The sequence below is a fragment of the Hordeum vulgare genome, chromosome 5H (genome assembly GCF_904849725.1).
Source record: "Hordeum vulgare subsp. vulgare chromosome 5H, MorexV3_pseudomolecules_assembly, whole genome shotgun sequence".
In the NCBI taxonomy this organism is placed as follows: Eukaryota; Viridiplantae; Streptophyta; class Magnoliopsida; order Poales; family Poaceae; genus Hordeum; species Hordeum vulgare.
Genome location: NC_058522.1, coordinates 513,198,511 through 513,216,915, shown reverse-complemented (window position 1 = coordinate 513,216,915; position 18,405 = coordinate 513,198,511).

Genomic DNA, 18,405 nt, shown 5'->3' with positions numbered 1-18,405 from the left:
GCACATTATGGTGTTGTACAAGGGAAGCTCAAGCATTCAACGGTCCAACTATGAAGCGGTACTTGATAAGGCCGAGGAGTTTGTGATGAAGGAAGATGAGGACCCTCGTGATCTCTATCGAAGGGTGACTGCTATTGCTGTGGCTCTCAAGGACCATGGGAGCAAGGATGTGGATGATACATGGGTCAAGCACAAGTTTCTCAAGGCCATCATGCCTTTCAATAAAGCCATGTCATCTGTCATTCGCCAACGACCATATTTCTACTCCTTGTCTTCCAGTGAGGTGTTGGATGAATTCATTGCAATGTCAATCATGAACGAGACAGCTGACAATGCACTTGTTCGAGTTCTCTCAAAGACAGCTTCACCCAACCTTGCATTAAAGGCAAAAGCTGCTTCTGAAGAAGAAGAAGAGGATGAGGAAGAGGAGAGCTGCCCTGAAGACACGAAGTATGCTTATCACGAGCACATGACTCTTGCGTCAAGGCAATTCTGGGGCAACAAGAGGAACTCAAGACCCAACTTCACCAAGAACAACTCAAGTGGGTTCAAACCCAAGCAACGAGTGAGGACATGCTATAACAGTGGTAATGTGAGTCACTTCATGGCCGAATGTCCCTATGCGAAAAGGGAAGACAAGGGGGGCAAGTTCATTCGCAAAGACAAAACCAAGTCATTCCCAAACAAGAACAACTTTGTGAAGAAACCCCACCCAAAGGGTATGGTAGCTCTTGAAGAGTTCCCCTTCGATGATGATGATGATGATTATATGGTGGCAACTGCAACTGTCGCATTGCCACCCCTTCTCCCAAGAAGGTGTCTCTCTTCAACGCCCCCAACGAGAACCACATCGCCAAGTGCCTCATGGCCAAAGGTATCGATCAGTAACCCCCATCATTAAGACCAACATCGCTACTGCTCCTTCATTGTTGAATTGTGTTGATGATAGTGATGTTGGGGAACTTAATGAGCATGATCTTGATAAATTTCTATGCACAATCAAGGGAGAACCCAAGAAGCACTTTGTTGCTCTCTTGGAACAACTGGGTGAGGCTAATGACCTCATCGAGTCTCATGAGGAGACCATCTCCGAGCTTCAGGGACATAGTCGTGACTATGCCGATGGGATTGCTGAACTATCTATTGCACTAGAAAAGGAGTGCACTCTTTGTTTGGCTCTTGAGGAGTCATACAACAATGACTGCGCTAAAATGCAAAAGAAACTAGATCATGCTACTGTTCTTACTCGTATGCTTAAGTGTGAAAAGGATGCTCTTGGGGTTGGCCATGAAAGACTCAAAGTGGAGTTTGACACACTTGACAAGGCTCACAAGGTCTTGAAAGGTGTTCATTTCTCTCTCAAAGAGTCTCATGATCAACTCCAAGCAAAGCTTACCAAGGAAATCTCTACTTGTCCTCCCTTTGTGTTAATTGATAATGCTTGTACAACTAACCCTTGTTGTGAGCATGTACATCTTGTGGAGGAAAATGCCAAGTTAAAGGAGAGACTTGAGAAGGGCCTTGTGTCATGCATACAAGGCGAGAAGAGCCTGAACGACCTCTTGAGCAATCAAAAGGGTGTGGTAGGAAAGGAGGGACTTGGACTTACATCCAAGTCAAAAAGAAAAAGGAGGAACAGGAACAAACGATCCCCTACCCTGATGGACATCTTTGTCAAAGAGGGCGAAGGGACTCAGGAGGTGAACAGGAACAAGGTGGACGATGGTAACGTCAAGAAGGGCAAAACCATTCCTACCAACACAGCCGGCAAACTCAATCCGTCCTATGTTTTATGTCGTGCTGGTGATGGGCATGTTTATGCCAGATTTGTTGGTTCTTACTATGAGTCCATTGAATGGGCTATTTGGGTTCCTAAGACCCTTGTCTCTAACATTAAAGGGCCCATTCAAAAATGGCTACCTAAAACCAAGCCTTGATCTATTGCAGGAGTTTGCTTCCGGTGGGGTGTCATGGTTGCTCGATAGTGGAGCAACAAATCATATGACCGGAAGCAAGGACTTAGTGGTGGATGTGCATCCTTCTCCATCTATGCCCACCCATGTCCAATTCGCCGATGCATCCTCATCAAAGGTATTGGGATTTGGTAAGGTGGTCATATCTCAAGAGTTATCTATTGAGAAGGTCATGCTTGTTGAGTCTCTTGCCTACAATTTACTTTCGGTTCGTCAACTTGCAATTATGGGCTTTTCCACATTCTTTAATCTTGATACTGTGGTCCTCTTGTGGAGCAAGACTCTTAAAGTAGCCTATGTTGTATATGTCGAAAACGGTCTCTATGTGTTGAACTTTTCAAAGCGACGACCCACTAAGACTGCGACTTGTCTAATTGGTAAAGTTGATGTGGGCTGGCTTTGGCATCGCCGACTAGCTCATGTCAATATGAGATCTTTGCAAAGTATTCTCAAAGGGGACCATATTCGTGGACTAACAAATGTGAGTTTTGCTAGAGATCGTGCTTGCAGTGCCTGCATTGAAGGAAAGATTCATGAAACTGCTCATCGTCCAACGACTCTCATTTACACTAAGAGGCCATTGGAGCTCCTCCATATGGATCTTTTCGGTCCTCCATCATTTGATAGTCTTGGAGGCAGAAAGCACTGCTTGGTGATTGTTGATGACTACTCAAGATACACCTGGGTATATTTCTTCAAGAGGAAGAGTGAGACCAACAAACTGTCATCAACTTTGCTAATGAAGCTCAACGTCAACATGAAGCAAAGATTTTGATGATTAGAAGTGACAACGGCACCGAGTTCAAGAACTACACCTTGGATGAGTTTCTAGGTGATGAGGGAATAAAACATCAATATTCAGCATCATATACCCCTCAACAAAATGGTGTGGCGGAAAGGAAGAACCGGACATTGATGGATGGTGCAAGAACAATGATGTCGGAATTGAAATCTCCATATAACTTTTGGGCTGAGGCCATCAACACAGCATGTCACGCGTCCAATCGGCTCTGTATCCGCAAAGGCTTGAACAAGAGTCCATATGAGATTCTCACCGGAAACAAACCCAATATGAAGTACTTCCGGGTATTCGGTTGTACAGGAAGCGCTCGATGATGAGGATTGGCTTATGGCCATGCATGAAGAACTCAACAACTTCGAGCGTAATCAAGTCTGGGATTTAGTGCCAAGACCAAAGGAGGAACATAATATCATCGGGACCAAATGGATTTTCAAAAACAAGCAAGATGCCAATGGGATTGTGATTCGAAACAAGGCAAGATTGGTGGCTCAAGGCTACTCCCAAGTCGAGGGTATCAACAACGGTGAAACCTTTGCCCCTGTTGCTCGTCTAGAATCTATTCGCATGCTGCTTGCATTTGCTTCTCATCATAATTTCAAATTACAGCAAATGGATGTGAAAAGTGTTTTTCTTAATGGTCCTTTAAATGAGTTGGTCTATGTCAAACAACCCCCGGGATTCGAACATCCCAAGCTCCCCAATCATTTGTACAAACTTGATAAGGCACTCTATGGCCTTAAACAAGCCCCACGTGCGTGGTATGAGTATCTTACTGAGTTGTTACAAGATCGTGGGTTTGAAATTGGGAAGATAGATCCCACTCTTTTTACTAAGAGGGTTAAAGGGGATTTGTTCATATGCCAACTATATGTTGATGATATCATTTTTGGTTCTCCTAACATTTCTTTCAATGAAGAATTTGCTGCACTGATGACCGAGAAATTTGAGATGTCTATGATGGGTGAGTTGAAGTTCTTCCTCGGATTCAAAATACTGAACGAATACCAAATTCACATGACTATTATTAGCATGACTTATCCCATGTCCTCAGGAACAAAAGTAACTACTCACAAAGCATAATCATAATCATGATCATAGGTATAATGAGTAGAATCAAGGATCTGAACATAAACTCTTCCACCAAGTAATCCAACTAGCATCAACTACAAAGAGTAATCAACACTACTAGCAACCTTACAAGTACCAATCGGAGTCACGAGACGGAGATTGGTTACAAGAGATGAACTAGGGTTTGGAGATGAGATGGTGCTGATGAAGATGTTGATGGTGACGAGTCCCCTCCGATGAAGGAGTGTTGGTGATCACGATGGTAACGATTTCCCCCTCCGGGAGGGAAGTTTCCCCGGCAGGATCGTCCTGCCGGATCTCTAGATTGGTTCTGCTCAAGTTCCGCCTCGTGGCGGCGCCGCCTCCTCGAAAAAGCTCCGCCCTGATTTTTTTTCCGAACGAAACCCTTCATATAGCAGAAGAGGGGGCCAGTGGGCCACCAGGGTGCCCACAAGCCCTATTGCCGCGGCCAGGGGGGCAGGCCGCGACCACCAGGCTTGTGGCCCCCTGGCAGCTCCCCTCTGGCACTTCTTTCGCCCAATATTTTTATATAATCCCAAAAAATTCCACGTTGATTTTTAGGGCATTTGGAGTTGCGCAGAATAGAGGACTCAGACTTGCTCCTTTTCCAGTCCAGAATTCCAGCTGCCGGTATTCTCCCTCTTCAAATAAACCTTGCAAAATAAGAGAGAAAAGGCATAAGTATAGTACCACAAAGTATAATAACATTCCATAAAGCGATAAATATCAACATGAAAGCTTGATGCAAAATGGACATATCAACTCCCCCAAGCTTAGACCTCGCTTGTCCTCAAGCGAAAACCAAGATCCATAAACATGTCCACAAGTTTAGGGACGAAGGTGTCGATAAAACATAATACGGACATGAGGGCATCATGATCACACATAGAACAGCAATACATCATAAAGATTCTTATGGGAGAGTAACAATTCCTTCACAAAGCAAAGTATGAAACAAAAACCTTACGAGAAGTAGCCAACAACAGTCCATAGTCATTGAAGCAATTGCAATTTATCATAACATCAAAAAGAGCCAAATAAGAGCTTGTAAAGTAAATCCACATAATCAATCATCTCTTTTGCTTTCCACAATTGTTACAACTCACGTGGTACTCATGGTATCAAAGTTTCAGTTGGACACAGAGAAAGATAGGGGCTTATGATTTTGCCTCCCAACCATTTACCTCAAGGGTAAAGTCAATAATAATAAAGCATAAGTACTCATCTCCAAGTTGATATATGAATATAGATCTTTCCCTGGCATATGACGTTCACCAAGATGAAGACGGAATAGGGAATTGGTGTTGATCACCATGACTTTCAGAAGGACAAAAGGTAGAGGTACAAGATAGGACCTTCGCATAGGGAAGCAGAGGTTGTCATGCACTTTTGAGGTGATGCGTGTCCTCTTAGTGCGGAGGAACGCCACTTTATATTGCCTCCTATGATAAAGAACTTTATTATGCAGTCTATCGCTTTTATGTCTTTCTCATCACAAGTTCGTATAAAGCTTATTTTCCACACACTAATAGATCATACATATTAGAGAGCAATTTTTATTGCTTGCACCGATGACAACTTACTTGAGGGATCTTTTTCAATCCATATGTAGGTATGGTGGACACTCATGGCAAAACTGGGTTGAAGGTTTATGGATGCACAAGTAGTATCTCTACTTGGTGCGGGAGTTTTGGCTAATATGAGGTGGAAGCAATTGTCTCATGCTAAGGGATCTCTAATCATATAACATTGTTTGGAATCAAGCAAACACAATTCATTATGTTGTCTTCCTTGTCCAACATCTACTTCTAAGCATGTAATAGTTTGGTCAGTGCTCACAATTATAGAAAGTGTCTAAGATGATATATTTATATGTGAACCTCTATTTATTTATTACTTCTTATTAATTGCAACAATGACTGGGGTCTATGTTGGTCTATTCTCAACAAGTTTCAATCATCATACTTGTTATATGTGAAGCTATCACTTTCCATAAGATCATCTCATGATCTTTCATGCTATCGTTCTTTTCATACTTTTGAGCACGGCACAAAACAAAGCCCTTGACTAAGACACTCTTTATTATATAGCTCGCAAGCTTGAATACATCAGGGGAGACACAAGGCAAAAGACTCAAACTAAACACTAAAGACTTATTCCACTAAGAGGAGAAATAAAAACTGAAAAGGAAAGAACTAAAACAAAGGTAAAAGCAAAAGATATAAAGGTGATACGATACCAGGGCCACTCCCCCAAGCTTGGCACAAGCCAAGGGAGTTGCCCATACCAATGCTTAGTTGTCTTCCTTTGGTGGTGACGATGGTGTTGTTGCACAGGTTTTGAGCTTGTCTAATTTCCAACTTGAGCATGAAATTCTGCTCTCTCAGATCATTATTTTCCTCCTCAAGCTTCAACACCCTTTGACAAAGTTCCTGCTTACTCTCCTGCAAGAAACGAGAAGGGATAAACAAGTTCTTAGGCTTCTTCTTTGAGTCAGGGAGGCTCGACTTCTTGAACTCCACATGAGTGCGTCCAGGTTGAGGTAGAGGAGCCTCCTCTTCATCGGAACTCGTTTGTTCCTTCCCCTTGGGATCATAGTCCTCTTCCTCATCAGTGGTCCAGCCATATGATTCCAAGTCCCCATAGACCTTGGGGTTAGCAAGGTAATCAGCCACATAGCTCTCCCCCTCTGAACCCTGAGAAGACATCTTGACCTAGATCTGCGGCAGAAAACACGCTCGAAACGAAAAACAGAGGAAAACTGCGTTATACGGAGATCAAAACCCTCGGGCGTAAATATAATGATTTTTTCTGGACCAGAAGGAGTGCTACGCAAGAAAACGGAGTCCGGGAGGCACACGAGGTGCCCACAAGCCCTGTAGCCTCGGCCAGGGGGGAGGCCGCGGCGACCTAGCTTGTGGCCGCCTCGTGCGCTCTCCGTACTGCTTTTTATTTTTCTATTTTTCCATAAATTCCAAAACGGAGAAAATTTCCTACTGGAAAAGTTTTGGAGTCCAATTACTTACCGAAACACATACCTCTTCGTTTTCAGAGTCTGAAACAGGCTGATAAACATCCCTTATGTACTCCTCTGGAGTTATGATATTGATGATATTGCTCTCAACATTTATGGGAGTACGAGAGATATAATGCTTGATTGTTTGCCCATTTACCACTCTCGGAAAATTACCTTCCATGTTATTGATTTTGATGGCACCAGAACGATATACTTCCTCGACAACATAGGGACCTTCCCATTTAGAGAGAAGTTTGCGTGCGAAGAATCTTAAGCGAGAATTGTATAGCAGGACATAATCACCTACATTGAACTCACGTTTTTGTATTCTTTTATCGTGCCATCTCTTAACCTTTTCCTTGAACAACTTGGCATTCTCATATGCATGGGACCTCCATTCATCTAATGAGCTCATATCAAACAATCGCTTCTAACCGGCAAGTTTGAAATCGAAGTTGAGCTCTTTGATTGCCCAATAAGCTTTGTGTTCTAGCTCAAGAGGTAAATGACAGGCCTTACCGTAAACCATTTTACACGGCGACATGCCCATGTGATTCTTATAAGCAGTCCTATAAGCCCATAGTGCATCGTCAAGTTTCTAGACCAATTCTTTCGAGATCTATTGAGAGTCTTTTGCAAGATCAATTTGATCTCCCTATTACTCAACTCCACCTGACCACTAGACTAAGGATAATAAGGAGATGCAACTCTATGGTTGACATCATACTTAGCGAGCATCTTGCGGAAAACACCATGAATGAAGTGTGAACCGCCATCAGTCATCAGATATCTAGGGACTCCAAATCTTGGGAAAATGACTTCTTTAAGCATCTTAATAGAGGTGCGGTGATCAACATTTCTAGTGGGGATAGCTTCTACCCACTTAGTGACGTAATCAACAGCAACTAAGATGTGAGTATACCCATTGGAACTCGGGAAGGGTCCCATATAATCAAAGCCCCAGACATCAAATGGTTCAATGACAAGCGAATAGTTCATAGGCATCTCCTGACGTTTACTAATGTTCCCTATTATTTGACATTCGTCACAAGACAAGACAAACTTACGGGCATCCTTGAAGAGAGTGGGCCAATAGAAACCTGATTGCAATACCTTATGAGCAGTTCTATCTCCAGCATGGTGTCCTCCGTAGGCTTCGGAATGACACTTCTGCAGGATCTGTCCCTGTTCATGTTCAGACACACACCGTCTAATAACATCATCTACTCCTTCCTTATAAAGGTGAGGATCATCCCAAAAGTAGTGTCTCAAATCAAAGAAGAATTTATTCTTTTGCTGGTAAACTGGGTGGTATGTATTTGGCTACGATATAGTTTGCGTAATCAGCATACCATGGTGCACTATGTGAAGTGCGGATGACATTCAATTGCTCATCGGGAAAGCTGTCATCAATAAGTCGTGGGTCATCAAGGACATTCTCTAGCCTGGACAAGTTATGTGCTACAGGGTTATCAGCACCCTTTCGTTCAACAACGTGCAAATCAAATTCCTGTAGCAGGAGAACCCATCTGATTAGCCTAGGCTTAGCGTCCTTCTTCTCCATAAGGTACTTAATAGAGCATGATCAGAGTGAATAATGACTTTGGAGTCAACTATATAAGATCTGAACTTTTCACATGCAAACACGACTGCTAAAAATTCCTTCTCCGTAGTGGCATAGTTTCTTTGGGCACTGTCTAGAGTATTACTAGCGTAGTGAATAACATTCAACTTCTTGTCAACTCTTTGTCCTAGAACAACACCAACAGCATAATCACTAGCATCGCACATGATTTCAAAGGGCAAGTTCCAATCAGGTGGTTGAACAATAGGTGCGGTTATCAAGGCCTTCTTAAGTATTTCGAAAGCTTCCTCACAATCCTCATCAAAAACAAAAAGAACATCCTTCTGCAATAGGTTGGTAAGAGGCCTAGAAATCTTAGAGAAGTCTTTAATGAACCTTCTATAGAAATCAACATGACCTAGGAAACTTCGTATACCTCTGATATCTGTGGGGCAAGGCATTTTCTCAATTGCATCAACCTTAGCCTTATCAACTTCAATGCCTTTCTCAGAAATTTTCTGTCCTAAGACGATGCCTTCATTAACCATGAAGTGGGGCTTCTCCCAGTTCAAGACGAGGTTGGTATATTTGCATCTCTGCAAGACTTGATCAAGGTTGTGGAGGCAATCATCAAAGGAAGAACCGTAAACGGAGAAATCATCCATGAAAACCTCAACAATATTTTCACAAAAGTCAGAGAATATAGCCATCATACATCTTTGAAAGGTGGCAGGTGCATTGCATAAGCCAAAAGGCATACGTCTATACGCAAAGGTACCGAAGGGGCAGGTGAAAGTGGTTTTCTCCTGATCATATTGTGCAACAGGTATTTGCGAGAAACCTGAATAACCGTCTAGAAAGCAGAAGTGTGTGTGTTTAGATAGCCTTTCTAGCATTTGGTCGATAAACGACAAAGGATAATGGTCTTTCCTGGTGCCTTGTTTAGTTTCCAAAAGTCTATCATCATCCTATAGCCAGTAATAATCCTCTGTGGGATTAGTTCATTCTTATCATTAGGAACGACGATGATACCTCCCTTCTTAGGTATGCAATGTACTGGACTTACCCAATCACTATGAGCAAGCGGATAAATGATTCCTGCTTCCAGAAGCTTTAATATTTCTTTTCTCACGACCTCTTTCATCCTAGGATTTGACCTCCGTTGATGATCAGCGACTGGCTTAGAATCAGGATCGGTTTTAATCTTGTGCTGACATAGAGTGGGACTAATACCCTTAAGATCATCAAGAGTATATCCAATAGCAGCACGGTGCTTCCTCAAAGTTTTTAATAATTTCTTCTCTTCGTGATTCGAGAGGTGAGCACTGATTATAACAGGATATATCTCCTTCTCATCAAGATAGGCATACTTAAGTGTATCTGATAACTATTTTAGCTCGAACACAGGATCACCCTTTGGTGGGGGAGGATCCCCAACCAGTTCAACAAGCATATTATTCTTAAGAATAGGATATTGTTCTAATTTTTTTTATCTATCTCATCTCTTTCATCCATATGCATATCATTTTCATGCTCAAGCAGATATTGCTCTAAAGGATCCGTAGGAGGCACGACAATAGAGGCAAGAGCAATGATTTCATCCCTACCAGACGACTCTTTTTCATCGGGTTGTCTTCCAAACTTGGAGAAGTTAAATTCATGAGACACACCCTCGAAACTAACAGTGACAGTCTGTTTAACGCAATCAATATGAGCATTGACAATGTTGAGAAAGGGTCTACCAAATATGATAGGACAAAAGCTATCTTGTGCAGTAGCAAGGACGAGGAAATCAGTAAGATACTTCGTCTTACCACACAGTACTTCTACATCTCTCACAATTCCCACAGGGCAGATAGTTTCTCTATTAGCTAGCGTAATAGTGACATCAATAGGTTCTAACTCAGCAGGAGCAATCTCATCTTTGATTTAAACATAAAGGGACCGGGGTATTGCACTAACACTAGCACCCATATCACATAAACCATGATAACATCGATCTCCTACCTTGACAGAAACAACAGGCAGGACAACTACAGGTCCGTATTTGTCTTTCACGTGAGGTTTAGCAATTCTAGCGGAGTCCTCACAGAATTTGATAACATGCCCGTCTATGTCTTCGGCTAAGAGATCTTTGATAATAGCAACACTAGGTTCAACTCTAATTTCCTCAGGGGGTGCAAGTGGTCTAATGTAACCCCTACGTATCACAGTTGGAGCTTTAGAATAATCCTTTTTCCTAGCAGGGTAAGGTGGTTTCTCAGTGTAGGCACAAGGAACAATAGGATCATTATAGGCAATGACTTTCTCTTCAACTAGATTGGGTTTAACTATGTTGACTTCTACAAGAGGATGATACTTAAACCACTTCTCTTTGGGAAGATCAATATGAGCAGCAAAAGATTCACATAGAGAGGCTACTATCTCAGAGTCAAGTCCATACTTAGCGCTAAAATCTCTAGAAGTGTTTGTTTCAACAAAAGATTTAACGCAATCAAACTGGAAATTCATACCTGACTCCTTACCTTCTTCAAGCTCCCAATCTTCAGAGTTACGTTTGATTCTTTCCAATAAATTCCACTTGTGTTCAACATCCTTCTTCATAAAAGAACCGGTACAAGAAGTGTCAAGCATGGTACGATCTTCATGAGAAAGCCGAGCATAAAAGTTTTGAGTGATAATTTCTCTCGAGAGCTCATGATTGGGGCATGAATATAGCATTGATTTAAGCCTGCCCAAGCTTGAGCTATGCTTTCCCTGTCACGAGGCCAAAAGTTATAAATATAATTCCGATCACGATGTACTAAATGCATAGGATAAAACTTTTGATGAAATTCCAATTTCAACCAATTGTAGTCCCATGATCCAGTATCATCACATAGCCTATACCATGTCAACGCCTTATCCTTCAAAGATAAAGGAAATACTTTCTTATTTACCTCATCCTCGGCCAAACCTGCAAGCTTAAATAAACCACAAAATTCATCTACATAGATTAGATGCAAGTCTGGATGTGATGATCCATGTCTTGTAAAAGGATTAGCCAGCAGTTTCTCAAGCATACCCGAAGGAATTTCATAAATGATATTTTCAATAGGTACCTTAGGTTGAGGAGAAACTCCTCGTGCTTCCGTTCGTGGTGACGATACCTCGAACAAATTCCTCAAAGGAATAGTTTCCATAGTGACAAGTGACAATATATTTCAGCACAGTATATAAATGTTTCCTTACCAAATTCCACTTACCAAAAGCGCTTCACTCCCCGGCAACGGCGCCAGAAAAGAGTCTTGATGACCCACAAGTATAGGGGATCAGTCCTAGTCCTTTCCATAATTAAGAGTGTCGAACCCAACGAGGAGCAGAAGGCTCTGATAAACGGTTTTCAGCAAGGTAGTAACTGCAAGCACTGAAAGTAGCGGAAACAAGTGATGGTGTAGTGAGGTGAAAAGTAACAAGTAACAAGTAATAGCAACGGTGCAGCAAAGTGGCCCAATCCCTTTTGTAGCAAGGGACAACCTGAACAAAGTCTTATAGGAGGAAAAACGCTCCCGAGGACACACGGGAATTTCTGTCATGCTAGTTTTATCATGTTCATATGATTCGCGTTCGTTACTTTGATAGTTTGATATGTGGGTGGACCGGCGCTTGGGTACTGCCCTTACTTGGACAATCATCCCACTTATTTAACCCCTCTCGCAAGCATCCGCAACTACGAAAGAAGAATTAAGACAAAGTCTAACCATAGCATTAAACTAGTGGATCCAAATCAGCCCCTTAAGAAGCAACGCATAAACTAGGGTTTAAGCTTCTGTCACTCTAGCAACCCATCATCTACTTACTACTCCCCAATGCCTTCCTCTAGGCCCAAATAATGGTGAAGTGTTATGTAGTCGACGTTCACATAACACCACTAGAGGAAAAACAACATACAACATATCAAAATATTGAACGAATACCAAATTCACATGACTATTATTAGCATAACTTATCCCATGTCCTCAGGAACAAAAGTAACTACTCACAAAGCATAATCATAATCATGATCATAGGTATAATGAGTAGAATCAAGGATCTGAACATAAACTCTTCCACCAAGTAATCCAACTAGCATCAACTACAAAGAGTAATCAACACTACTAGCAACCTTACAAGTACCAATCAGAGTCGCGAGACGAAGATTGGTTACAAGAGATGAACTAGGGTTTGGAGATGAGATGGTGCTGATGAAAATGCTGATGGTGACGAGTCCCCTCCGATGAGAGGAGTGTTGGTGATGACGATGGCGACGATTTCCCCCTCCGGGAGGGAAGTTTCCCCGGCAGGATCGTCCTGCCGGAGCTCTAGATTGGTTCTGCTGAAGTTCCGCCTCGTGGCGGCGGTGCCTCCTCGAAAAAGCTCCGCCCTGATTTTTTTCCAGATGAAACCCTTCATATAGCAGAAGAGGGGGCCCAGTGGGCCACCAGGGTGCCCACAAGCCCTGTTGCCGCGGCCAGGGGGGCAGGCCGCGGCCACCAGGCTTGTGGGCCCCTGGCAGGTCCCCTCTAGCACTTCTTTCGCCCAATATTTTTATATAATCCCAGAAAACTTCCACGTTGATTTTGAGGGCATTTGGAGTTGCGCAGAATAGAGGACTCAGACTTGCTCATTTTCCAGTCCAGAATTCCAGCTGTCGGTATTCTCCCTCTTCACATAAACCTTGCAAAATAAGAGGGAAAGGCATAAGTATATTACCAAAAAGTATAATAACAGTGCATAAAGAGATAAATATCAACATGAAAGCATGATGCAAAATGGCGTATCAGTATATCGCTCCATGATTGGATCCCTCCTTTACCCTTGTGCATCTAGACCAGATATTATGTTGAGTGTAGGGATCTGTGCACGGTTTCAATCTGCACCAAAAGAAAGTCATTATATGGCTGTTAAGCGGATCTTTCGATATTTGGCTCATACCCCAAACTTTGGTCTATGGTATCCCAAAGGAGGAAACTTCAACCTAGTGGGCTATTCTGACTCAGATTGGGCAGGAGATTGTGTGGAGAGGAAGTCGACTTCTGGAGGATGCCAATTCCTTGGTCGCTCACTGGTAAGTTGGTCTTCAAAGAAGCAGGATTGTGTCTCACTATCATCCACCGAAGCTGAGTATGTGGCAGCTGCAAGTTGTTGTGCACATTTGCTATGGATGAGGCAAACTTTAAAGGATTACGGTGTCACTTGTGACAAAGTGCCTCTTCTATGTGACAATCAAAGTGCTATCAAGATTTCCCTCAACCCGGTGCAACATAGCAAGACCAAGCATATTGATATTCGCCATCACTTCATTCGTGAACACATCAATCAAGGTGATATTGAGGTTCACTTCATCAACACTGAAGAGCAACTTGCAGATATTTTCACTAAGCCCCTAGATGAAGCAAGGTTCCGGGAGTTAAGGCATGAGCTAAATATCATTGATTCAAGTAATGTGGATTGAAACTAGGCACTTTGCACCTCACTATGCATTACATATTGTTCTAGGTGTAGGCATGGACATAGGGGGAGTGTTGTTCTCACAATGAACTTTCCCTCCCCCCATTATGCAAAAATCGATCAAGTCTTTGACTTTGGCCATTACTAAATGGCACTTGTGCTTCAAAGACGAGCGTTGGTCATGAACCCAAGGATAATTCTTCGCGGTGTCATACCTTTGTCTCAAACATAGGTGGCCTCGGCCACCGCCCCCACCTTTCTCTCATATGGAAGAAAGGATACAAAATGACTAGTCAGTATACCTTGCTGGTGCTATCTTTTTATTACACTGACTAGTCGTTGCCCACGTCATTTCCACGAAACCTTATGTCTCGTTGTGTCATTTTGAACGGTACTACCGCCAGGACCCCAATATATCACGACTTGACTAGGGCTTTTTAGGGTTGTCTCAAGGGGGAGCGGTACTACCGCCAAGGGAAGCGGTACTACCGCCAGGACCCCAACGGTACTACCGCGAGGGGTAGCGGTACTACTACCAGGTCAGCGGTACTACCGCTAGGACCCCGACGGTACTACCGCTGGCCCGTACCCCTTGGGCTATATAAAGGAGGGGAGCCCGTTTTTCTTGCCCTCTTTCTTCTTCCTCGTGGCTCTCCCTCCCTCTTCTCCGAACTCCCCCCATTTGGATCTCTATCTGCGGAGCCCCTTCTCTCCCTTGAGTTGGAGGATTTGCTCCACTCCTTCCTCCTCCCTCAAGTGTCATGGACTCCGGTAAAACTCCTCACTTTATTCCCTTGGTTGGTGTTTTCTTGTTCTAGGGTTAGGAGCTTGGTGATTTGGATCCATGGCCATGGTTTGTGCTTAGTTTTTGGATGGAACGAAGGAGATATCCTAGGGGAGTTTAGGTTCTATGTCTCATTGCATTTATCTTGCCATGCCCTAGTTCTTCATGTTTTAGATCAAGCACTTCTTCTCATACTTTTCTTGGATTAGATCTAAAACTTGAATCTCCTTGACTAGGCATGTCTCTATCTAGATGTTCTTGAGGTTCCCATGTGATTAGGGCTATGGTGTCTCTTGTAGTGGTTTATGCAGTAGCCGTGGACCTCGTGAATCGAATCTAGCCGTTCTTATGGGTTTCTTTATATTCAGATCTGAAAGTCAACCCCCTAGCGGTACTACCGCTAGCCTGGCGGTACTACCGCTAGGACCCCAGCGGTACTACCGCCAGGGGTAGCGGTACTACCGCCAGGAGGATATTTTTCTTTGTGTTTGGCATTGTGCGTTTATTCTTCTGCTTCTTTTGACCATTGCCTTGACTCCTCCTGTCGCTCTTTTTGGGTGTGTGTCTTGTGTGTCACAGGTGGTGCTCGTCGCTCGAATCCCCCACGGAACACTCAACCCAAGAAGTATCACTCTTGAGAGGCTCCAGAGGGTTATGCCACCTCCAATCTGACTCCCAAGAAGAGGTCCTTCAAGAAGACAACTACCAAGAACAAAGGGATCAACGTTCGCACTATTCCCCCGAGGAATTTTTTGGTATTCTGCACCCGTAATCACTATCTGGAAGACAAGGCTTAGATCAAGAACATCGAGCATGTTTGGTCACGGGATCACTGCATGATCTATCACGACATCATCAAGCCATTCAAGAAGATATTTGTTCGAGTGCAGTGGATTGACCTTGCTCACCTTTAGCGGAATCCGGACTACTTTGGTGAGGCTCTCTCCTTGATTGACAAGCTTGGCCTTAAAGAGATCATCACCTTCAGGCAAGACTTTGACCCAGATGTTGTGGCCCAATTCTATGTCACTGTTCACTTTGCACCTGATGACGTGCGCACCATGACTTGGATGACCGGTACTCAGAAGATGACATGTTCCTGGTCAGAGTTCATGCAGCTTCTCAAAGTCGACTTTCAGGGGGACGAAACTGCTCTTGGGATGCGCCCTCATGCTCCCCCTTCATCTACTGCCACCCCCAAGGACAGACTGCAACAACTTTATGTGAAGAAAGGTGTGCTCCCCAAGCATATGGATATCATGCATCGGATCTTCCACAACTCTCTCTTTCCTCGCATTGGCAACTTTGATGAGGTGCATGGTCATCTAGCTGAGATGCTTCTGCTCTGTGAGGAGGCTCAGACTAAGGAAACTGCCCCTCTCGATATTGCCCACGTGATGTTCAATGAGCTCTGGAACTGCATCATGAACCACAAGGTTCCCATCTACGGGCCGTACTTGTTTGCCTATATTCAGAAGAGGTGGCACGAGGTCTATCTCGTAGATCCCTTCCCTATTCAGGCTGACTATTTTTTGCATGATCCTATCAAGCTCTGTATCAAAGACAAATGGGCCAACCCATCAACTTCTTCTCAGCACATGGACACGGACACAAAGACCGCTGCTGGAGAAGGACCTGCTTCACAGACTCGCTCTTCTGCTATGCCATCTTGGGCAGTGAAACTGAAGGATCAAATGAAGACTCTTTTCTATATGCATGCCAAGGGACAATATCAGTCTCATGTGGCCCAGAAGGAGAACCGTCAGAGGCACAAGCGTGTCTTGAGGGCCCTTGATGTTGATATCTCAACCGGCTCAGAGGACAACATCACTCCAAAGTCTGACTGGATGCGGGCTCAAGGTTATCAGTGGACTGGGTCTGATGCAGAGGAGGAGGCTTCCGAGGAGGACTTTGAGGAGGAGCAGGAGGATTCGGATGCCACAAACACGTCTGGGGATGATGAGGATGCGGAGTGACCACCTATGTCGTTACGTGTGCCCCTTTTTGGTGTCTTGTGCCAAAGGGGGAGAGAGTCTAGGAGCTGGATTTGCGCTTTGCTTTAGCTTTGCATATCTTTATCTGTTTGCTCTGAACTTCGTTTGATCTTATTTGCTATCTTTGCTTTGTGTGATGTGAGACTTGGTCTAGTGTGAGACTTATTTCTATCATATGTTCTGAGTCATATGCTCTTCACTTATCTCTACCATTATCTTTATGTTCACATGCTATCTACTGTGCAAATCTGGTATTGTCATCAATCCACCAAAAAGGGGGAGATTGTTAGGGCATATTTATGCCTAAGAAATTTTGGTGATTGATGACAGTACCGTAAAGGAATAATCGTGTGCATTAGATTTCAGAGAACACATGTCAAAGGCACAAGACGACTCGGCCCCCTCCATGGAACAGAAGCACGGTGTCCTCTACGATTCTCTTTCTTTGAGTCATAGGAACGCCGTACTATTAAGAGGGGACCCGTAGTGGAAAGTTTTGGGTGGAATCAATTTTGCACGCACACATTTTTTCTCCTTTCCCTTTCCCTGCAACTTTGGAGTGGTTCCCGCCTCTGGTTTATCTCCTCTTGCAAAAAGGTCTCCGAGCGGTAGTACCGCTGTCCCTAGCGGTAGTACCGCTAGAGCTGGTGGTAGTACCGCTAACCCTAGCGGTAGTACCGCTAGTGCTGGCGGTAGTATGCTGGCGGTAGTACCGCCCCTGGTCAGCGGTAGTACCGCTCCAGGAACTTAGTACCGCCTTCCTAGCGGTTGTACTTCGTCGAACTTTTCCAAATACTTTCTTGGCGGTGGTTGGCCCGGTAGTGCATCTGCACTACCATGGGCTCAGCGGTAGTACCGCTGCAGCCAGCGGTAGTACCGCTGACGTGCTAGCGGTAGTACCGCTGCAGCCAGCGGTAGTACCGCTGACGTGCTAGCGGTAGTACCGCTGCAGCCAGCGGTAGTACCGCTAGGCTCGGGCTGTGAGTGGGAAAACGGTTGGATTTTCCCCCCACTATATAAAGGGTTCTTCTTGCTCTAGAACCCTACATTTGACCCTCCCAAGCTCCATTGTTGCTCCCTAAGCTCAAAAGTGTCCGATCTCTCTCCCTAGCCAATCAAACTTGTTGATTTCCTAGGGATTGGTTGAGAAGGCCTAGATCTACACTTCCACCAAGAGAAAATTGATTCCCCCCACCAATCCCTTGCGGATCTTGTTACTCTTGGGTGTTTGAGCACCCTAGACGGTTGAGGTCACCTCGGAGCCACATTTCATTGTGGTGAAGCTCCGTGGTCTTGTTGGGAGCCTCCAAGCTTAGTGTGGAGTTTGCCCCAACCTTGTTTGTAAAGGTTCGGTCGCCGCCTTCAAGGGCACCTATAGTGGAATCACGGTACCTCGCATTGTGTGAGTGCGTGAGGAGAATACGGTGGCCCTAGTGGCTTATTAGGGAGCATTGTGCCTCCACACCGCTCCAACGGAGACGTACTTCCTGTCAAAGGGAAGGAACTTCGGTAACACATCCTCATCTTCATTGGTTCCACTTGCGGTTATCTCTAACCTTTACATTGTGTATGCTTTTGTTGTTGTTTATCTCTTACTTGTCTTAGTTATCTTCGTTGGTAGCATCATATAGGTTCACCTCTTTGTTGACATTTTAGAGAACCCTTATGTTGCTAACCCTAACTTGCTTAGATTAATTAAAAACTGGTCGTTGCC